Source organism: Tamandua tetradactyla, chromosome 25 (assembly GCF_023851605.1).
Source record: "Tamandua tetradactyla isolate mTamTet1 chromosome 25, mTamTet1.pri, whole genome shotgun sequence".
NCBI classification, from domain to species: domain Eukaryota; kingdom Metazoa; phylum Chordata; class Mammalia; order Pilosa; family Myrmecophagidae; genus Tamandua; species Tamandua tetradactyla.
The window spans coordinates 3,802,413-3,826,993 of NC_135351.1; the positions used below are offsets into that span (position 1 = coordinate 3,802,413).

The 24,581-nt window shown below is 34.5% G+C and overlaps 1 protein-coding gene across 1 annotated transcript in view; it reads right to left on the reverse strand.

Annotated features, from left to right (window-relative positions):
* GMDS (GDP-mannose 4,6-dehydratase) overlaps positions 1-24,581 on the reverse strand; it is a 738,355-nt gene that overhangs the window by 594,954 nt on the left and 118,820 nt on the right. The gene's annotated exons all lie outside the window — the stretch shown is intronic.

A 24,581-nucleotide genomic window follows, 5' to 3' on the forward strand; every position in this document is an offset into this window, starting at 1 on the left:
TTATACTGAGTGAGCCTAGCCCAAAACTAAAGGACAAATACTGTAAGGTCCCACTGATGTGAACCGACATTCGAGAATCAGCTTGGAATATATCATTGGTAACAGAGACCAGCAGGAGTTAGAAACAGGGTAAGATAATGGGTAATTGGAGCTGAAGGGATACAGACTGTGCAACAGGACTAGATACAAAAACTCAAAAATGGACAGCACAATAATACCTAAGTGTAATGTAACTAGGTTGGAACACTGAATGAAGCTGCACCTGAAATATGGTTTTTTTGTTCGTTTGTTTGTGTGTTTGTATCTTTTGTTTTTGTTTCTTTTCTTTTTCCTTTATATATATATATATATATTAGTAGTAGTAGTATTTTAATTCTCTTCTCTATATTAACATTCTATATCTTTTTCTGCTGTTTTGCTAGTTCTTTTCCTAAATCGATGCAAATGTACTAAGAAATGATGATCATACATCTATGTGATGATACTAAGAATTACTGAGTGCATTTGTAGAATGGAATGATTTCTAAATGTTGTGTTAATTTCTTTTCTTTTTTTTGATTAATAAAAAAAATTAAAAAAAAAAATAGATTAGGTGGAGATGTATCTCCATCCATTTGGGTGGCTCTTGATTAGTTTACTGGAATCATTTTTGGAGAAACTGGGAGATTCAGAAGAGCAGAGAATGCTGCAGCACCATGAAGCAGAGTCTACCAGCCAGCGACCTGTGGAGATGAAGAAGGAAAATGCCTCCCTGGGAGCTTCATGAAACAGGAAGCAATGAGAGAAAGCTAGTACATGGTGTTCACCATGTGCCTTTGCAGATGAGAAACTCTGACTGTGTGTGCCATGTGCCCTTCCACTTGAGAGAGAAACCCTGAACTTCATCGGCCTTCTTGAACCAAGGTATCTTTCCCTGGATGCCTTAGATTGGACATTTCTATAGATTTGTTTTAATTGGGACATTCGCTCAGCCTTAGAACTGTAAAACTAGCAACTTACTAAATTCCCTTTTTTAAAAGCCATTCTGTTTCTGGTATATTGCATTCAGACAGCTAGCAAACTAGAACAGTGTCTCTCCCCACTGCAGTAATGAAATGCTCTGCTCCTCATAGACTTGTTCCATACCTCCCCTTTCCACCACAGGAATAAGCAGAGTACCTTGCTCCCTTGCCATACTAACTAGGGTAGAGATATGCATGTGAACCACACCAGAAAATCAAAGCCCTTTAAGTTTTCTGGTAAAGGTAAAAGTTCTCTTTTCTCAGGGATCATTAAGTCTTGAGCCCTCATGGTCCTATTTGGCACCAGGCAGAGAAATCATGCTAGAAAAATGTCTGAACCTGAAGACAATACAGAGGATTGAAAAGCAAGATGAGGAATAGAGATGGGAAGAAGAAAAAAGAAGAGAGAATAAGAAAGAGAACTACGATTGACGGTGTTATTTGAACACCTGAATCCAGCCATATATAAATAATTCATGGACCCTGAACATCCCTTATATAAGCCAAAAAATTCCTCTTCTGCTAAGACTACAATATAATCTACTAGATCTAAGCACTGTAGAGGGCCGGCCTTTCAGAGAATACTTTCGAAACGGTGTGGAGCCAGGACAGTGCAGTGCATCCATGAGCAAAGAAGAAGACACAGATAGCACATGAAATTATTTCTAAGGCCTTGGCTATAAGGAAAAGAAAGAGAAAATATGGTAGGAGAAAAACAGAGTGAAGGTTCAATATTCAACGGAATGATGACTTTGTTTTACAAAATTCTATATTCAAATCCTGGCTTATGCATCTACTATTTATGGTCTTAGACAAAGACATTTAACCACTCCAAAGGTAGGTTTTCTTTTACTTTTACTTTTACTGTGGTAACATTATGCTACAATTACCACTATCCATTTCCAATTTTTTCATCATGCAAACAAAACAGTCTATAACCATTAAGCAATAATTCCCCATTCCAAAGATAGGATTTTTAAACTTTTTTTATTGTATGGTATAACATATATACAAAGCAAAGAAATAAAAAAGCAATAGTTTTCAAAGCACTCTTCAAAAGTGGTTACATGATAGATCCCAGAGTTTGTCATGGGCTACCATATGATCCTCTCATATTTTCCCTTCTAGCTTCTCCAGAATAGAGGACGCTAGCAGGCTTAAATCACAATTGACTTTTTTTTTTCCTTCTTTTTTTATGAACAATAATATATATACAAAAAAGCTATAAATTTCCAAGCACAACACCACAATTAATTGTAGGACATATTTCAGACTTTGACATGGTTACAATTTCACAATTTTAGGTTTTTACTTCTAGCTGCTCTAAAATACTGGAGACTAAAAGATATCAATTTAATGATTCAACATTTCATATTCATTTGTTAAGTCCTATCTTCTATGTATAATTCCACCATCACCTTTGATCTTTCCATACTCTCACTGGGGTTGTTTGGGTTATAGCAATTCTAAATTTTTGATATCGGAAGGGTCTGTCACTAATATGGGGTAGGGAGATGGAACTATCTGATGTTCTGGAGAGGCTGGGCTAGGTTTCAGGACTTATCTGGACCAGGGACCCATCTGGAGGTTGTAGGTTTATGGCAAGTTACTCTAGTGCCTGGAACCCTTGTGAAAGCTTATAAATTGCCCGAGGTGTTCTTCAGGATTGGCTGGAATGGTCAAGATAGGCTTTGTAAAAAAATATTTTTATTGATAAAACAACATACAAACACAAACATTCTTAACATACAAACATTCCATACATGGTGTACAATCAACGACTCACAGTATCATCACCTAGTTGTATATTCATCACCATGATAATTTTTTAGGAACATTTGCATCACTCCAGAAAAAGAAATAAAAAGAAAAAAGAAAAAACTCATACATGCCATACTACTTACCCCTCTCACACTGAACCCTAGTATTTCTACCTACCCAATATATTTCAACCCTCGTTACCCCTATTTTTTTTTCACATTTTTACTTGTCTGTCCAAGGGAGTATCAGACACAAGACCTTCACAATCACACAGTCACAGTACAAACGTTGTATCTTCATACAATCATCTTTAAGAAATAAGGCTACTGAAACACAGCTCTACAGTTTCAAGTACTTCCCTTTAGCCACTCCAATACATCATAAACTGAAAAGGGATATCTATATAATGTGTAAGAATAACCTACAGGATAACCTCTCATTCTGTCTGAAATCTCTCAGCCACTGACATTTTATTTTTTCTCATTTCTCTCTTTCCTCTTTTGGTCAAGAAGGTTTTCTCAATCCCTAGATGCCAGGTCCCACACTGCCAGGGAGATTTACACCCCTGGAAGTCATATCCCACTTAGTGGGGAAGGATAGTGGGTTCACTTGCGGTGTTGGCTCAGAAAGAGAGGACACATCTGAGCAACAGAAGAGGTTCTCTGGGGGTGACTCTTAGGCCCAATTTTAAGTAGGCTTAGCCTATCCTTTGCAGGAATAAGTTTCATAGAGGTGAACTCCAAAATCAGGACTTGGCCTATTGATTTGGTTGTCCCTACTGCTTGCAAGAGTATCAGAAATTCTCCAAATGGGGAAGTTGAACCTTTCCTCCTTTCTCCCCATCCCCCTAAGGGGATCCTGCAAATACTTCTTTACTCACTGTCCAAATCACTCCGGGATTTATCGGGGCCTCACACTAACCTGAACAAACCAACAAAATCTCATGCCCTGTTCAAAATACACTGTACTTATAGGGTTCAACTAAATTGACCACACAAATTAAATTAGGAAATACAGTACCCAAAATATACATTTTGTACCAAATAAACATCTCTCCCTTTAGCCTCACACAGAAGTTGAAATTTTAAGATATGGATGATATCAAATTTTACCCTATATTCTGATCTACCACAGTTCTATTCAGATTAGCTTCATTCATATCTCTACTTGATGTTTGATCAGTTTTTCAACTTTTTTAACAGTTCCTGAATGGGGTACTGCAGTCTTTCATAGCTTCAGCTGTGTGAATTCTCAGGTGTCACATAAATATCCAAAGTTTCTGGGAAAGATTAGGTTATTTACAAACAGCTCAGAACAAAGATAGGCTTTTTAATCTGGAAATAATGATAACTTCCTTCTAGATTTTTGTGAGATTTAGAGCTAAGTTACAGAAGAACATAACATAATACTTCATTGAAAAGAGTAAAGAGTACCCTAAACAAGAGATTAAGAAGAAAGATAAAATACTAAGTTCAGGAACAGGGGAGTCAAAATCATAAAGTCAATTCCCATTAGAGAGTGCTATACAGTCAATTCCAATAAAAATACTAGCAACTTTTTTGTATGAAACGTGACAAGCTGATTTTAAAAGTTTTACGTAAGAACAAAAAGTGAAGAATCATTATGATATTCTTGAAAAGAAAAACAAAGTTAGAGGACTTTTCCTAACAGAAGACTAATTATACATCTAAATAGTGCTCTTCTCAGCTCAGAAATAAACAGAATAATAGAAGAGAACACAGAGCCTAGAAACAGACCCATACATATATGAAAACTTGATATATAAACATAGATAGCAACACAGATGGATGGGAAAATGATATACTTTTTCTACAAATAGAACTAGAAACCTGGTTACCTATATGGGAAAAATAAAACTGCATTCCCTAGCTCACATCACAGTAAAAAAAAAAAAAAAAATCAACTGAAACAGATACAGATTTAAATGTAAAAATTTTAAAACTTCTAGAAAAAAACATGTAGTAGAATACCTCTTTGAGTTTGGAGTAAAAGATATAAAAAAAAAAGCCCTCCTCCTAAAAGGTCACTCCTTAAAAATAAGTCAAGAGCAGATGACAAAGAAAATAAAGACAAAAAATAATAAACAATGGCGGGGTATGGGGAGTATGGGATATTTTGGGTGTTCTTTTTTACTTTTCTTTTTAGTTTTATTCTTTTTTTTTTTTTGGAGTGATGAAAATGTCCAAAAACTTATTGTGATGAATGCACAATATGATGATTTTGTGAAACAGCATTTGTACACTTTGGATGATTGTATGGTATGTGAATATACAATACATATCAACAAAATTGCATTTAAAAAAATTTTCTTTAAGTCAGCAGGCAAATGAGGACTCCCAAAGATTGTGACACACTAACAACCCAAGAGGAAGCAAGGCTTCTAGCCTCCAAAACCATGACTCAGTAAATTCCTGTTAAGTAAAAAAAAAAAAAAAAGTATGCAAGTAGAAAGTGATGATGGTGGTATAACTTTTTTTTAATATACTAAAAACCACTTAATTATTAAAAAAAAAAAAAAGAAAAAACTAAAGTTCATAAAAAAAACCAAAATAAAGGAAATAAAATAACAAACTGGAAGGAAATATATGCAGTACATATAACATAGAAAAGATTTAGTATCCAGAATATAACAAGAATGCCTAAAAATTAACTTTAAAGATATAACCCATTAGAAAAACTGGCAAATGCATGAACAAAAATCTTATAGATGAGGAAACACAAATTGCCAATAATCATATGAAAGATGCTTGGTCTTCTTTGGTAATCAGGGATATGAAATTAAAACTACAGCATAGTAGTTTATAACCATGACATTAGCCAAAGTTAAAAATTTATCCAAATCAAGTATTAGCAAAGATGTATAAGCACCACTTTACAAGGTAACACTCAATTCTTTTCCAGTAACAAAGACGTTCATACTCTAAGATGGAGGATACACCTTAGAGTCACTCTTGTCAGTGACACACAAAAAACATGCTCACCAAAACATTATTTATGAAGGCAAGAAATGGAAATAATTCAGATGTCCAGTAACAGGAAAATAAATAAACTGTGGAATGTTCAGAAAAATGAATATTATATAGTAGTGGAAATGAAGAACATTTATTTGCCTCTAAATTCATAAATCTTATAATATGAATGAAAAAGAAGATATACAATACACTGTGATATCATTTTTATAAACAAAAAATAGACAAAACTAAATAACTTAGTGTTTAGGAATCATTTATGTGTGATAAAACTATAAAGAACATGAAGAGAATAAGGAAATATCAAGATACTGGTTTCCTCTGGGTGAGGCAAGGTAGAAAAAATGGGGAGTTGTTACCAGATTTCCTCTACTTCTTAAGTTGGGGGCTGAGGAAGAGGGTGGGGAAGGAAGGATGTTTCAAGAATGATAAGGTGGGAGCAACATGGCAGCACAGTGAGGTGTGGAATTTAATTTGTCCTGCACAGCAGCTAGTAACCAGTCAGAAACAGTACAGAACAACTGCTGGGGGAACATCAGTGACCAGATAACAGCCTGGACTGAGTAGAGTGGTTGAGACCCCACACAGAACTGTAATTCCCAAAACTGCAGAGGCCACAATCCTCCCCCATGGGCATGCAGACTGGCTACCCAGTGGAAAAGGAAACAGACTTTACTACCAGCAAAGACTTAGTCCAACTAAGCTCCAATTATGGAATTAATTAACAAATTCTGACTAATGAAAGCAGGCCCCCAGCACAGATAAACCTGGAATCAGCACTAAAGGAGCTAGGATTTTTTGCCCCAGCAGGAGGAGGGGTAGGCAGATGGGAAACAACAACAACAACAACAAAAAAAAAAAAAAACAGAGGCTTTTGGAGTTGGACAGCACAAAATACTGGGGAAAGACTGGATCCTACGAAAAGGGGGCACAAAGAGCCTGGAGACATATAGAGCCGTGAACCAACTCAAGCTCTTGATTGACAAATGCAAGGAACAGGTCCAGCTCTGAAAAGCCATTTTTTCACTCCTTAAACAGCTCATTAGACAGAACTGGAAGCACTCTCAGGCTCCAGCACTGCCCCACATAAGAGCAGAATTAAGCTTGTCTGAGAGACAAAGTAACTAGTTAGATGAAAGGAGTTAATTCCCTGAAGGATGTATCTGTCCCAAGAAAAAGGGGGTGGGATCCAGCTCAAGTGGAATCCCTCCTTTAAGGAATTCAGGCCCCAGGAACTAGAAAACTGAAGCAAGTAAATCCATCCTATTACCTTACCCTGTCTGAACCACCCCCCTGACAAGGAGAGTCTGCTGAAATTAAAGGTACCACATCACGTTAAACTGGTTGGAAACTACAAGCAGACAAGTGCCACATGCTGGGCAGGATAGGAAAAGCACTGAGTCTAGAGGTTTCATAGGAGAGTCTGACAACCTGCTGGGTCTCATCCTCAGGAAAAACTGATGCTCACTACTCTTTTTTCTTGAGTTCTGGGCCTGTTTGGTCTAGGAAAATCTGACTGGGGTCTGTAATATCTGAGGAGACCCTCCTAAAAAGAAAGGCTCCATATACTCAGGGCAAGAAACAGAAAAACAAGAACTGAACAATTCTGATCAGTTAAACAGAACTTATACTAGAGGTCTAGAATAAGTTGAACTGAATGTCAAAGAACAGATGGAGAACAAAGCCATTCAGCAAGAAAACCTTAAGTAAAAGAATGAAAATAATTTCCAGAACAAACTAATTAAGGAAATCAAATGCCTAGATGCCAGCAAAAATAATGAGTCATACTAGGAAAACAAAAAATATGGCCCAGTCAAAGGAATAAATGAGATACAGGAGTTGAAACAACTAATTCAGGATGTTCAAACAAACATAGAAAATCTCATCAAGAATCAAATCAACAAATCCATCTCCCTAACCCATATTATTGATAGACCCTTATCATGAAAAAGTTAGAATAGCCACAGCCCAAACACCCCTAAAGAGAGGGACAGAAAGAGCAAAGGTGATGGTGGAGTTATACAGAGAAGATGGGATTTAACAAATGAATGTGATTGCTGAATTAATAAATTGGTATCTCTTTTAGCCTCCAGTATCTTAGAGCAGCTAGAAGTACAAACCTAAAATTGTGGAATTGTAACCCATGCCAAACTCTGAAATATGTGCTGCAACTAATTGTGGTGCTGTGCTTTGAAATTGATTGCTTTTTTGTATATATGCTATTTTTCACAAAAAGAAAAAAAAGTTGATTGGGATGATAAAAAAAAAATATGTATGCCTTCTAGCCCTCTATATTCTGCACCAGCAGGAAGGAAAAATCTGAAAAGATCATATGGTGGCCCAGAACAAACTCTAGGTTCTACTTGTTGAAAAGTACTTTGAAAACGTTTGCTTTTTTTCTTTCTTTGCTGTTATATATTTTTTCTTTCTATGTTATATTATACAATTAAAAAGTTTAAAAAAATCAAATCAATGAGTTGAGGAAGGATATAAAGACATTGGGTAAAGAAAAAGAGGAGCTCAAAAGTTTGAAAAAACAAATCACAGAACTTATGAAAATGAAAGGCACAATAGAAGATATAAAAAAAACAAAAATAATGAAATGAAATGAAATGAAAACCTACAACAATAGACGTGAAGACACAGAAGAAAGGATTAGTGAACCAGAGGACTGAGCATCTGAAATCTGACACACAAAAGAAAACATAGGGGAAAGAATGGAAAAATATGACCAGGGTCTCAAGGAATTGAAAGACAACATGAAGCACATGAATATACATGTTATGCGTGTCCCAGAAAGAAAAGAGAAGAGTAAAGGGGCAGAAAAACTACTGGAGGAAATAATCACTGAAAATTTCCCATCTCTTATAAAAGACATAAAACTACAGATCCAAGGAGTGCAGTGTATTCCAAACAGAATAGATGCAAATATATATACTCCAAGACACTTACTAATCAGGTTATCAAATGTCAAAGACAAAGAGGGAATTTTGAAAGCAGCAAGAGAAAAGCAATCCATTACATACAAGAAAAGCTCAAATAAGACTATGTGTGGATTTCTCAGCAAAAACTATGGCTGTTATTCAATCACAGTATTCATTCCCTCTGGGCTCACAATATTTCTCCAGTATTCTATGCAGTCATACTAATCCAATGAAGTTATCAATTGAGATGATACCTCATCAAGATTTTTCCCCAGCATGAGATCTTGAAAAATTTCAAATCTAAATGGAAATTGATGGCATAGTGCAATGCATATCCATTAATCCTTTACTTAACTCATCAATTAATAAATTTCCACATCTGTTTTAATATCCCTCCATATTTTACACACATATACTTCTTCTGGGCGGAGAACCACTTGAAGATAAGTTGCAGACATTAAATAATGATACTTCACTTTCAATGATACTTCTTTGGCATGCATAAGATTAAGGAGATTCTCCTACATAACCTCAGAACCGTAATTATAGCCCATATTCAAATTTCCAAAAATGTATTTTAAGACCCAATCATGGTTTATACATTGCAGATAGCTGTTAACTCAGTAAATTTTCAAGCTGTAGAAAAGCAGTGCTTTGAGGTTATTGGTCTGGTGGTAGTAACTAGGACTGACAGAAGCAACAAGAGTAGCAAAGGAGAGAGACAAATCAGGAACTACTTACTTCCAGAGTTCATAACAAAGGAGTTAACAAAGGACATGTAAAAGATAGGGTAAAGTAAAAAAACTACAACAAAGGAAGGATCTACAGGTTTTGATGGCCAACATTTATGAGGCAAGAGGAAGAAATCAGGATGAGTGAGCAAATTGTGCATATCAGCTAGGCTGTTTTGGCAGAAAAAGAAACTATTTAGTTTTAGACATTTTGAGTTTCAGGCAATAACCAAAAACTCAAATGGACATTTCCAGCAAGCAATCTATGGTTATATTAGACTGAAATTTAATTAAATTACATAATCACTAATGAATTCTAAACCTTTGCAACCTTATGATACTATCTTTGCAACTCTAAACCTTTGCAATCCTATGATACTATCAAAAAAAGGCTAGACTACTTGGCCTCTTCAAGGATTCTACTGTAAATTCATTTTCATCCTTTGATTACATACCTATACACAGACATATTTTTAATCACATGCCCCATCACCACCACCACCATCAAACAATATTGCCTTAAATTATATGGATCTTTGCTTTTTCTCCTAGTTCTTTAACTAGACGTTAGGTTTCTGCATGACTATGAAAAGATGTTCATTTTCTTTTCTCAGAATGTCTTCTACTAAAATGCTATTCCTAAGTGGTTAAATTTGTTTTTATAAATATAATTTATATCCAGAAACAGTTAGTTGTCAGCTAGAATCTTCCAAGGAAGTCTTTCCAAAGATGAATTTTGAGTCAACCTTTTGAAAATGCAAAGGAATCCATTAGCAGAGAAAAAGAAAGAAATATTCTTGGTAGAAGAAATGACATGTCCAAATGATATGAAGACTTGAAAGAGAAAGTCAGCCATGGATAGATACTGGCTTATCACTAACTGAAACCTAATGACCAAAAAGCAAGAGAAAAGAAGAGTCCCATTTTTACTTACATTTACTAAGTTAAGCCTTAAATTTAAAATGTCTGTTTTGATACTTTGGAGGAACAGACAGTATTTTGGAATGAAGAGAAAAATAGGCGTAACCAGAGAATTCTTTGGTTTTGATGAAATATAAAAAAAGTTACCAGTTAGACAAAATGTGGAAGGGATGCTTTGAAATAAATCATGAAGACAATAAAAATGGTAATCATTTAAATCTCTGATACAGCAGCCCCTGCCAAGATTAGAAAACCAATACTAGCTTCCCCTTCACAGAAACACATGTTGAGAGTCCCTAATTTTAGTGGTACATGACATTGGTTGTTATCCCAGAAGAGATGCATAAGATTCTGAACCTAACGTTTCCAGTGGTTTAGTCCAAAAGTATTTAAGATATTTTGATAATATTCCAAAAGGAGTGGAAAAAGACCTACACATCAGATTGCTGTAATTTTGAAACCCTAACATTAATTATCTTTAGGCTGGCGTTAAGACATTGGAAACCTCTGAATCATTCTCAGCTCATCACTCTGGAGTACTGACATTTATCAATTTGTCTTTTCCCTTTCCCACATATATGCCATCACCATCTATCAAATGAGAATAGCAACTATCTCGTATTTCTCACAGTGATTCATTTCTTAATGAGATGTTTACAAAGCAGTTCACATGCAACACATAGAAATTTTCCCTAAGGTTCTCAAAAGCAGACAGATGTATCTAATTTTTTTCCACAAGTCTAGTAAATGCTTTAAATTTAGAACAATTCCCCTGAGCATACCAGATAATTCAGCAACTTAGAAACTAAAAGTAGTTATGTTTTACGGATAATGAAATAGATGTGTTGTTGACAAGCTGTCTTAAGAAAAATATTTACATATTGGCTCACTTTAGAAATATATTAGGAATTAATCCCTATTTAAAAGAATTCTGTGTAAAACCCTCCATAAAGGTTGTATACTGCAATTCTCAAAGTGGGGCACCCACACCACAGAATTAGGCTCCCTGTTTTCTAGTGTTTTGAAACACATTTTTAGTGTTCCTGGAAGCACTTTCACATTTTTGTCAGATGTTGAGCGATTTCAAAAGCATTTTTACAGTAGTAAAACCTTAAGTTTTACTTAGAGGTGCGGTGCAGATCCAAAATAAATTAAATGCTGGTGCGACACCACTGAGCATGGTAAATTCTGATTTGTAGTGTGAAAACCTCCAGTTAATAGATCCATTCAATGACTCAAACCTGCACCTTGAAGCCCTAAGTAGAGCAGCAAAGTACAAATACAAGCCTTAACAGGATTCTCTGACCTCAGGGTTTATGTTAGGAGTTGAGGGGTTCTCCAAGACTTGCTGTCACATCCTGTGTAAAAGAGGTAAAGTTTGAAGAGCTGTGCTTAATGAAATCCCCAAATCTGAATAAGTCCATGGAAGCATCATTCATGAGAAATACATAGAAAAGAAGGTGAGAGGTTGCTTTTCTAGATTATTCTGGAACACTAGCCCTCCTCACCACAGATGCAACACCTAATATACTTGATGCCCCAGGCTCCCATAGCACCACCAAAACTTTGTTATGAATCATAAAATTCTAGACTTGGAGAAGGCCTTAGAGATCAATTAAATCTAATTATTTCACCAACAAGGAAATTAAGATCTTGAAGGTACAAAATAAAAGGGGAAAAAATTTTTTAAAACTTTTCTTTTGCTTACCCAAAGTTGCCTCAAACAGGCAATTTAAGAAAGTTAAGGGCTTTTACCTTAGAATAATTAACTAATAGGGAAAAGGTAGATGATTATTTTCTTATAAATTGGGAAAAATCATTAAACAGTATTTTAGGTTAAAGAGATAAGCAGTTTTGTCACTTCATTAAAACAGTTGTAAGGAAAACAATATGTGTTATCTGTTTTTTCATTAACTAAACACCAGCAAATATTGGGTCATTTATACGTGCATCCTTCTGTTTGTCAACCTGTTAGGGGGAGTTTAACCATCACAAACTCCAATGAACAGGCACACACAATAAAAGTACACATGAGGATTTTGGAAGATGTGTACCACAGAATGACTTTTTTAGCAACTAAATTTAAGTTCATTAAAAAGAAATCATGCAGTTCAGGGTAGAGCAGCTGTCCTAACACAAGCAATAACATAGCTGAAAATATTCCCACGCCAGTTCTCCTGGATCCCGTCTATTTTATGCGCTTGCATGGATTCAAGGAAACAGAACTACTATTTAAAAGCGCATTTACAAAGAAGCCTTTAAAAAGCGTCAAAATAAATTACTTTGAAGTGTTTTTCACAAACACGCCTCCAGGTTTCACTTCTTTTCCTATTTGCTGTTCCACAGAACCCAAATGCAGCTATATTTAACTACCTTTACAAGCTGTGTGGAGATGGAGTACACAAGGCACATTTCAACCAGAGTGGTCTACATGAACTAACCCCAAGGTTTTTTAGTTTGGGAGTTTTTCCTTCTTCTTCGTTGTCTTTTTTTGTTTGTTTTTTAAAGTGTCTTCAAATTACCTTAAGCCCCAGACACTACAGAAAATACTTGGAAGACTCTATCTCAGCCTGCTATGTGGGTGAAACCTGAAATTTATTTTTTATCCTATTAACAAGCTTCTTAAGGCAAAGGCTGCAATGACAAAGTTGTTTTTCTTGAAATTTTTAAGTATTTATTATTTCCACCAAAAAACACTCTCACTCCACCTAGTATAAATTATTATGGAAGATGGATAAATATATGATTTTTTTTCCTATTGTGTTTTCATTTTTAAAAAATGGATACCTTGCATTCCTTCAGGAAACAAAGTACTTGTCCAGTGATTTTCATTCATAACAGAATATAACAATTAGCTGTATTTGGAACTGACTATGATAACAATAAAGACAGCTTCCAAATGAGTGAAATAAATTCATAATTCTGTTGAATAGGATCCCTTCAACTTCAAAGTGTACTTCCTCCACTAACACAAAACTATCTCCATGGAAGTCTAGCAATCAGATTCCAGCACCTGACTGGCTTTACTACATATTACATTGTCTGAGGGAAAAACCACTTCTTTTGGCCTCAGTTTTCTAATCTATAAAATCAGGGCTTGAACTTTAAAATAATCTCTAAAATTATTTCCACCTATAAGAAGTTACTTCAGATTAAAAATCTATAATAATTGAAACTAAGGAATATTCAATAGACTGGATGTTTCTGCATGCTTTGTAGAAATACACAGTAAATTTAAAAGTACTTTGGTTAGCTAATATTTCTGTGTTATCAATACCTATTTCTCTAATTATTATGTGATACCTAATGAAAGCTATCTGTTTTTATTACGCAAAAAATTCACACAGAGCATAGTGAAAATTCACAGCTTCCAACTAGTTCGAATATTTGGAAGTTTTGATTGTGAGTATGTTCAGACTGCTTTTACACTACAAATTTTGCTTAGAGATGCCTAAATTATTAGTGATATCCTAGGATATAGTGAGACAGCGTATTTTTACATATTTGTCTATGAATGAATTAGAGTGAATTCTGAATAAATAGAATAAAATTTAAAATAAATGTGAAGGATAGACACCTCCTACCTATGTAATCTGGTGCAAGTGAGTGGTATAATTTCTTTTAGACCATGAAACTAGTAAGTTGAATTCTTGTGTAAGCATATGAGCTCACGTATGAAAGCTCCTGTAATCTCTGGCTTGTATTATTATTATTATCAGTATCATTATTATTTACTGAGCATTGCTATAACAAACTACAGGGAAAACTGAATTTGATCTCTGAGAATACATCCACTATAATATTAATCTAAAACCAGGTTTTCCACATTTCAAAACTTTTCTATCACTCTTAGTTTTAAGCATTTGGGTACCATCTGTACTGTTTTTTACATTTTTATTTAAATCAGTCCAATCTGTCTTTACTTATTCTCATTTTGAGTAAACGTCAACCACAAAAACACAGGTTTGAAATGCTATATACAATTTTTTCCTAAGATGAAATCTACAGCTATTAATTTAAAATGTACCCCTTAAAATATTTCATGCTACCAACAGTTTTAAAAACACTGATCTAAATTGATATTTGTTAATCTATGGTACATTTTCAAATTTAAAGTCATATCTTCTGATACAAAATCCACCCTACTTGTAGGGTCATAACACAGGTTGATGAATACACAGTTCTCTTATCTGAAAATATTCACATTGTAAACAAATATGTAACTCCATTAATTTTTTAATTTCCTTACAGTTTGGCTTTATTTTTTTAAAGAATGTTATTTAAGGTTCCTTTATTAAACAGAAACATAAATTCAAGAATACCTTTCTAAAACAGCTAATTATAAACAAAATTAAATGCATTCAGAGTACTTTATGGTCAATTTAGAAATAATTTAAGACTAAAAAATTGATTGCTGCTACTAGCCAATGTAATTAGTTCAGAAAGAATGAAAAGACAAAAGTTACCATTTTGCAAATGATATAATTGTATACCTAAAAAAAATGAAAATTTTTAAGTTAGCTGGTTACAATTTATTATTCAAAATCAAGAGCTTTCCAATTTAAAAATAATGTGTATGAAAATTATACTGAGGGACAATATCCAATTTTAATAACCAAAAAATTGAAAACCTAAAAAACAAGTTAATAAATTAATTAGGAACCATCTAAAGAAAAATTTAAACTTTTCTAAGACATATAAAGGAAAATATTGAAAGACAGACTACATTTCAATTGGATTGAAAAATTCAACATTATAAAGACATATTGCATCTTAATTACCCTTAAATTTGATTCAATGCCAGGTTATAGGAGTTTGGACAGAAGGTGACAAAATTATATCATAAGGTCAAATAAACATGAAAGAATAACCTGAAAATCCTGAAAAAGATTAATAGGATGAACCAAATTCAGTTAGACATTAAAACTGTATATTATGGAAATATAATAAGGTAGAAGAACACTAATAGTTCCATTGAAATCTAGATACAGTCCCAAATACATGAAGGAATGTAGTAGAAGATAAAGGCAGCATCATTAAACCAAGGGAGAAAAGAGAGATTACTCAATTAATAATGTGGGGAAATCACATTTTAGGAAAAATATAAAGCCAGAGCACAGTTCTGCACCAAAACAAATTCCAGATAAAACAATCGAAGGTTAAAAATGAAATCATAGAAATACTAGAAAAAGCACGAATAAGTGTATTTAGAGTGTTAGAACAGGGACTATTTTAAGAAGGACACAAAATCCAGGGATCACAAGGAAAAAGATAAATAATTTGACTACAAAAAAAATTAAAACTTCTTTAGGGCAAAAAATACCAAATAATAAAAACACAAATCAAAACTGGATGGGGAAACATCTGCAAAATTGCAAAAAAGAACTAGCTTCCAAATATACAAAGAACATGCAGAAATCAATTTAAAAAAATATAGGTAGTTGAATTGGTTGTTAATTGAAAATTTGATATTTAAACGGCAATAAATACATATAAAAAGATCACTATCACTACTCAAAATGAAATGAATATAAATCAAAATGAGATATATTTTTCATCTATTAAACTGACAAAAGCTAAAAAGTTCTGTAACTCCAACTATAACAAGTTGCTTTCATATGCTATTGGTGAGAGTGTAAATTGGTACTGACATTTTTATAGAAAAATTTGGAGGTTCATATGCCTTTTGACCCAACAATGCCATTGCTAGGAATTTTACCCTAAGGACATATTCACAAATGTATGGTATGTTACATACATATGTATGGACAACAATTCCAGTAAGGGGCAGATTTATGTATGGAATATATCATTTATGTAAATTTTGAAAAGATATGTACTGATATGTGCATAAAAATATTTCTGGAAGGATGCAACAAAAACTATTTTAAGAGGAGGATCAAGCACTGGGGATGAATATGACGAGAGAGAGAATGTTATACAGTTTGATTTTTGCTTTGTCCATATAATACTTGTATTTAGAAACTAAGAAAACATGTATTAATGCTGCTCTTTATGTTTTTATAGTTAAGTATTCCCTAAGTATTCTTCCTAATGATGCAATCGAATTTATTAAAAATTTAAACTAAAAGATTTTTATATTTCATGGTAGATTTTAGTCAGAAAAAATGAAATAAATCATAAAGTATACATAGCTTTTCTTTTTGAGTTGTTGGTCCAATCCACGGCTTAAAAAAAAAAAGGCTTATGAATGCACACAGCTATCCTGTTTGGGAAATATTTTACCTCTATTTTAGAAATTCTATTCATTATCAAAATGGTATGTTAAATTTTACTTTCTGTTCTGACTGTTGTTAATAGTTTTCATTAACTAGTACACAAAAATAATGTTTGAAAAGCACTCTTATACTCAAAATTAAATTAAGATACTGGGAAGTGGTTAGGATCTATAATTCTGATTTTGGCACATAAAATAGGAAAAACAGTCAGTGACCACAAATATGCACTAACTCTCTTCCAACTAAAACTCAGCAAAGGATTTTTTCCACCTAAACTTAGGCCACTTGCAACCAAACATTCATTGTCTGATGCCACCCAAAGCTTGTTCTTTTGACTAATTCTAGGGTTTACGGTATTAAACTAATACTTAGATCAATAACTTCTACACTGAGATGTAATTATATGAATTATTGGAGTAGAATTCAGATTTTCAAACTATTTATCACTAAGGAGGTGAACTTCTGGCCAAACCCAATCCTAAGTTCAATTTCATCTTGCTAAAAGCAATTTCAGTAAAAAAGACTCTTATTGAAGAGATGCTAAAAATTTTTAATTTAGACCAAACCAGTCTATTACTAAACAGTAATGTAATAGGTTGAGTCATATGAAATTTGCCAGTATTCAACAGTTTACCTACAGGTTTGTTATTTTTTTAACCACATTTACATGATTCAACCCAATACTTAACCTTAAAGAGGCTGATTACCTTCATCAATTCTTTCATATTTTTTCAACTCTTTATATGTAATCATTCTTTCTTTTTGAAGTGTTCCTAAAATCAAAAGTGAGGTTCTTCCTCAAAGGACACATCCTCTCGTATTTTTCTACAATAATGGCCCAAGTACTCAATAAATGTTGACCAAAAACAAAAACAAAAGCTAACTTCTTTAAATGAGGCTTTATATGCCCATTATAATACAACGCCCATGACATTAAATCATAAGGATATTTATTCTTATCAATTAAAAGTTTATTTGCAGCCAAGTTTATCTTTACTGCTTCCCACTAATTATATTTAACAGACAAAACACAAAAGGAACTGAGAAATGGTTAAAAGGATAATGATTCCAGCCCAATCCCCACCTTATTTTGACAATATACAAAGAACCAGAAAACTGGATGGTTTCCAAAAGTAAAGTAGATTCCACAGCCTGAACTGAAGGTCATTATACTTTGGGTGGATGTCTTTCATGGCTAAATCTTGTGAGCAAATACACAAAATTTACTTTGGACGTCTCTCATATGTAAATGGGTTTATAAAGAGAAGCATTTTATTTGCATAATGCCAATATATGACAGCTCAACACTTCAACCTAACTGCAACTGACTAACAGGAGAAGATTATTGTGTCCCAAGCAGCAGATAATAAGAATATACTTGTTTTAAATTTTTCAAATTCAGGCATCACATTCTTAAGATTTTCCTACTAATGGAGCACTTTGGGATAACGTATCCTTAAGAAAAATGAAGTGTGAGAAGAATGGCCATAATGTCAAGCTCTTCTTAAGCAAGAGCTTTTTTGACTTGCTTTCTCTTTCTTGCAATGGAGAATAAGAGCCAATATTTCTGCTGAAAAGTGCTTTTTAATCAGGTTGTGAAGATTTTATAAATGTGAGTTGAAAATTATCAATATGAAACCAAACACAATAGCTATAAATAAATTACAAAATCATCTTGAGCTACAAAGAAATAAAATAGCCATAAAAGAAAATCAAAATTGCTCAGTATCATTTTTGGAATTTTTTTAGAAATATTAGGCTTACATTCCTTTTTGCTCAGGATTCAAAGAAGGGAGGACACTTAGAAGTCATTGCTAAATGTTCAGAAAAATCTAAATAGATTGTATAAGGCTTTCTTAATCTTTTCAGTTGACATCACATTCTCATTTAGGGTTTAGGAAATTAAATGTAATAAATAGCACCTTAAAAATTGTTCTCCCATTCTTGCAAGTTGTGGCATAATTTCAAGGCAAAAGTGGGAAGGAGAAAAATTTCAATCACTTAAAAAACATTAATCTGGTAACTGAATTATCTGTATGCAGATTCCTATCACTGTAGACTTGAAAAAATGTCCTTATTAAAAAATGAAATTCACTTTTTTCCATTCAGAAAATCTAATGAAGACCTCCAAGTCCTAGAAGGGGGATGGCCATGCTAGCACAGTGTCAAACCATAGCTACATTTCAATAAATAAATGGGTGAACAAATAAGAATTACACATGCAACCAAATACTGAGTTTCACACCAAACTATAGTCTTTGGTTTTTGTAATATGTTCTTAGATTATTTCAAGATTGCATTGATATTTTAGTTTAAAAAAAATTAAAAATTTTAAAATTTCATAATGTGACCAATAAAGTAAATTACTTACTTTCTCCTTATCCTAAAGTCAGATAGGGAACAAAGAATATGATTCAAAGCATCACTGTTAGAGAAGATACATATATTTGGGGGTAGATGTTATTTTTTGTCTATATGCATAAAGGCTTTTCAATTTCTACACTGAATATGCTTCTATTTTCTTTATACCCGTCAAATATCACCTGATACTTTTTTTCAGTGTTCTATTAAAATGAGAAAGCAAAAATGGATTCAGGGTTTTAAGTGAGAGAGCCAAAATCCACAGTTTTCTCTGCAGACATAACATGAGAACATAACAAAAATATTACCAATTGCTATTATAATAGGGACACAGAAGAACTAATTCAGACTTTTTTCACTACCTATGCATATAATAAACTTTTATTCCTTCATATTTCAGGAGAATTAAGGTCTTAAGGAAAGTACTGAACTGGCTGACAGACCCACTCTTAAAAACTCCATCTGTAAGACTGCAGCAGCATAGCCAGAGCGCCTTCATAGACTGAGCATGTTCTAGAGGAGCTTTTCAAATTTTAATGTTCATACAAATTACTTGGGATCTTGTTTAAATGACAGTTCTGCTTCAGTGGGCCTGAGATTCCAGTATCTAACAAGCTCTCTGGTGAAATTGCTGGTCTTTGAGCACTAAGATTCTAGAGAGGCCTCCCCCAAGACAGTCACTCAGGTGCTCAAGTGCATTCAAATTCTCTCTCTTCTTTCTGAATGTTGTTGCTAGGCTAAGCTAGCAGCGGGTGAAAGCCAAGCTATCAGCCTCAGATTCATCTTTAAAAAGCCAGGAAAAAACCACCAGATGGTAAGAGCTAGAGGCCTCAGCCCATTGACCAATGACCTGAAAATAAAAGGTCATCATCCTATGAGGAAGCTCAGAACCCAGATGTTGCCTCTACCAGACCAGAGACGCCTATGCACATCTTGTCACGTGAGTAAATATTTTTGCTGCCAAAGGAAAGCTACGGACAGAGGAAAGACCTGCCAAAGAAATTAGGGCTCCAGTAATTAGGAAACCTCAAACCACTAGGCATCTTGCATGAGTTGGAGGTGAATGGGAACTCTTGCAAAAGTATTTCACCATTAGCCTGTTTTGTGAAAGAGAACCACAGGGAAAAAACAGGAATTTTTAAATTCCTTTATTACCCAATACACTTATGTGTTTCAGCCTAAACTAATGTTGGCACCGTTCAGTAGGATTCCTTCGTTCCGCAAGGGTAAAATGAGAAGTAGAACAAACAGACCATCTATTTTAGACTTTCCCTGTGTATCTAAGAGAGACATCCCTGTTTGGAAACGGGCATTAAAACCTGCTTGCCTTGCTCTAGTTTTGATTCACCATTGTCTCTAAGATGGTAACTGAAACAAAAACAAACCTCAGCCCCAAAACCACATCAGTAACCTCCCTCTTCATTAAAGCACCATTCTTTCATGCTCAACTCTCATAGTGGACTTCTCACCATCTTTCTGGTTCCAATTTTTATTTTCCCTTCATAGTTCTAGCAATATTAAAATCAAAAAAACAAAAACCTTGTATGTATAGATAATGGAAACAGAGAACCCAAAAGCTGGGTTAGTTCACCTTTTCTGCAAAGGGATTCTGAATAAGACAGAAAACACTTGCCAGAGTATGGTGAGAGTAGAACGCTAAAGTAAACATAAATATATCCTATGAGAATTGTTTTTTTCTGAAAAATAAAAAAGAATTTTAAGCAAAATTTCCAATCAAGGTCATATAGATATTATTTAGCTGCCAAGATAAATAAATAACTTAAGTGACTATGATAATGCCTCAGACGGTCTCAATATAGGAATTTCCAACTTCAGTAAGACTAAACAGACCACAACTGGTTACTTCTAAGTAAAAATCCCCACTGGAAACCTACTGACCATTTGGGAGTTACTAAGACTGGTGTCTTAACTTCCCCTCACTATTTACGGGGTAAAAAGCCAATTTTGGAGGCTTAGCAAAATCCCTTCTTACTCCCCCTAACCAGATACAGTCCTTATGCTTTTCCTTCTCCAACTGGCATGTATGGGGCCTCCTCCCAACATGTGCCTATCTTAATTCCCTGTACTACCAGAGCTAAGGTGGTCATTCCCAAGCCTAAGCTGTCCTTGACAAATATGGCTGCTTACATCAAGAACCTTCAAGGCTAACTCTATGGGAAGAGAAAATAAAATTGATATTCAAAAGAAAAACAATAACTAGGTGGTCTCGATAAAAAATAAAAAATATTGATACATCACCATATTTTAAAAACAGTAAATTTTCTTCAACTTTTTAGAATTTTGACATTTTATTAAATTCAAACAAATTCTCTCTACTACCTATCAAGTTAAACTAAGCCCAACTTTGGGGATACATATTAAATTTAAGCCAAATGCTATTTTCAAAACTCGTTGTAAATAATATATAAAAATATACAGTTTTACAGTCATTTTACATTGTCACCATCCATAGGAGTGAAAATGATCAAGGAAGCCAATAAAAAAATTGACTACAAATAAATCCTTTTGGGGTTGATAACAAGCAACTATGATCTATTTATTAACATATTTAAAAATAAAATTTAAAAGACAACTGTAAGTTTCTACCCCTGTGAAAAAGCAATGCTATATTTTCTAAATAATTTCTTCCACAAATAGTAGTTTTTGTCATTGTAAATTGTACATTATGCCAAAATATTACATCTGAACTCTGACAAGGGTAAATTAGGGACAGCAATTCTGCACCAGAATGGTCAGAGCAGCTAAGTCTTCAAGCATCATGCTAAAGCACACAGCACAACTTAGTTCATTTCTCTTCACTGTGGCCTGAGGAGTGAACACAGTTATTATCCTGCTATATGGAGATACTCTTATCTAGTAAGAACAGGTCTTAGCTCAGGACTGACTCCAAATACAACATTTTAAATTCTTTAAATATATATTTTTTTTCCATTTGCACTCAACTTTAATTTTCATTCAATATATGTCTATGAAGAGCTGATGATCCTTAGTCAAACCCGATTTCTTCAACCAATAAAAATCACTTCTCTGATTATGTAATTTTTGTTGTTCTTACAACTTGAATAAACAAACCAACCAAAGGCCATACCCTGAAGCTCACTGAAACATTTTTAATAAACTTTGTCAGAGATATTTTACTAAGATAATATAAAGTATAATTAATCTTTAACTGTATGTATATACTAGTTTCATTCATTGACTAAAACAAATTACTTAAATAGTAATGAATGGCATCAGTCATGATAGGTGTTAACTGAGAACCTAGTATCCACTAACCTGAACTTTCTGAGTACTGGGACCAAGATTTATGAACTATGCAGCAGAAACTTAAATGTGTTTCTTTGAGTTTTCTGTTTCCATTTGGGTGCACTTGTGGATTTGGAAATTGATTTTCAACACAATAATAAAGGCATGCTGTGTAGTTCTGACCCAGAGGTAGCTGGGAAGTTTCCATTTCCCCATTACAACCCTCTTAACCACCTACCCTAGAAAAGAACAAGTTCCATGTCAAACTAGTGTATAATATAAAGGAACTCCAAGGAGAAACCATAGCACCGTTTTAAGCAGAGCTGCCACTTTCCAAACTGTTCCTGAAACACAAATAAGGGTTAAGTGTTTGCTTTCAAAAGATTTCCTGGCTGTGACTCAGGCTGCTAAAAAGTCAGAATAGAAAGACAGAAAGCCAAGACCTCAACCAAGCTACACATTAATGAGGAGTCACTGTCAGTAAACTTAAAAGCAAGATTTGCCACAGATAAGCTACAATGCAGTTAACTTACTCAGGAAAAACAGAGAGTTGGCTCTGAGTGCGTTGTTTTACACCACACTATATTCACCAATAAAAATAATATTCTGCCAAGGAACATCTTAATGACACAGGAAATTGTCTATGCCTGATAAGGTCACTGCTTTCATAGGCAAAATCTCTTGAGACTAAGTTGGCCCCATAAGCCACACCAGGATACACATTCGAATGCCTATTCTAAAAAAATAAAAGAAGCACATTTTCCAAGTCCACCTAACTGCTAGGGTGGGTGCCTGGGTCCTAGTCATGGCTCTACCTCCAGCAGTATGACCTTAAGATCCTGAATGAATCACAATGTATGAAGGCCTGGTCTGCACTGGTGAAAAAAGGAACCGAATAGACAAATTCAATGGTTCTCAAATTCTTCCCCCATGGAACACGAGTGTTCCACAAATTAGACTGTGGTTTTCTGTAGTTAAAATCAAATAATAGGCATCTGTCCCCAAAGTTCTTTCCCATAAATGTTTTTTTATACTTCTGGGACTTTAAACAACTTTTCTGCTATGAGCAAGCAGAAACTGAATTACCAACAGAGAAGGAAGATTTTGTTTTTCGTTTGTTCCAGTCTCATTTGTACAGTGCTGGAATTTCAAAATCTATACCTATAATCATCCTATTTATTGCTAGTAAAATTATTCATCATTCCAATGATAGAGTCAAATATGTTAAGATTTCAACATGTTCCCACCCCCACCCCACACCCATGTCACATCTTTCTGTGTTCCTGCATGAGTGAGCTGGTCTGAGATCTGCTAGATCTCTAATGGCTAAGCAGCGGGACTGGGATTGAGAGGATCCACTGGAGGTGATGAGCATGTCTTCCCCATTCACACTGCCTCCAGGGGACTGAGCTCCCTTCTGTTCTCCAAGTCATGGGGCCACTGCAGTCTTTCTTCATTTGCGTCACTCTGAGTGCCTGTGGCCATCCCTCTCTATCATCCTGGGTGTTCTATCACTATACCTAAGAACAAAAAATTAGAGAAGCAACAGTCCACTAATTTTCTCACTGTTCCTCATACTATAATGCTGCTGTAAAACTGTCATAGGGAGAGTACAGGCAAGCTCTTGAAAAGTCATGGAGATGTCCAATCAAGGCTAGGTTTATGAATTGAGTGATGATAAATGCATGTCCCAGATGGCAATAAGAAACTGCCCTAATAATGTATAGGGATTATTAAAAACTGATTAGATGATCTCCAGGGAGAAGTGACTCACCCAATTGTGGGTATTAACTTTTGATTAGAGGGATATGTAACTCTACCCATTCCTGGTGGGCCTTGACTGGAATACTTTAAAAGAGGAAACATTTTGGAGAGAGTCCCTTTTAGAGACAGGACAGAGCCTGCGCAGGCAGAGATCTTTGGAAAAGGAAAATGCAAAAAGAAAATGCCCCGGGGGAGAGCTTCATGAAACAAGAAACCAGGAGAGAAGGCTAGCAGATGCCACCATGTTTACCATGTGACTTCCAGTTGAGAAAGAAATCCTGAATGTCACAGGCCTTCCTGAACCAAGGGATCCTTTCCTGGATGCCTTAGATTAGACATTTCTATAACCTTTCTTTATTTGGACAATTTCACGGCCTTAAAACTGCAAATTTGCAACTTAATAAATTTCCCTTTTTAAAAGCAGTTCCATTTCTGGTACATCGCATTCTGGCAGCTGGCAAACTAGAATGCAAGCCTATCCATAATATGCAGAATTCTCAGGCTAAAGCAAAGAGCCACAGGAGAGGCAAACACTAAATAGCCTCATATATTCACCTTACAATCCACATTCCTGTGGAAGACAACCCATGTTAAATCTGAGTTCATGGCTAAAAATTACCAC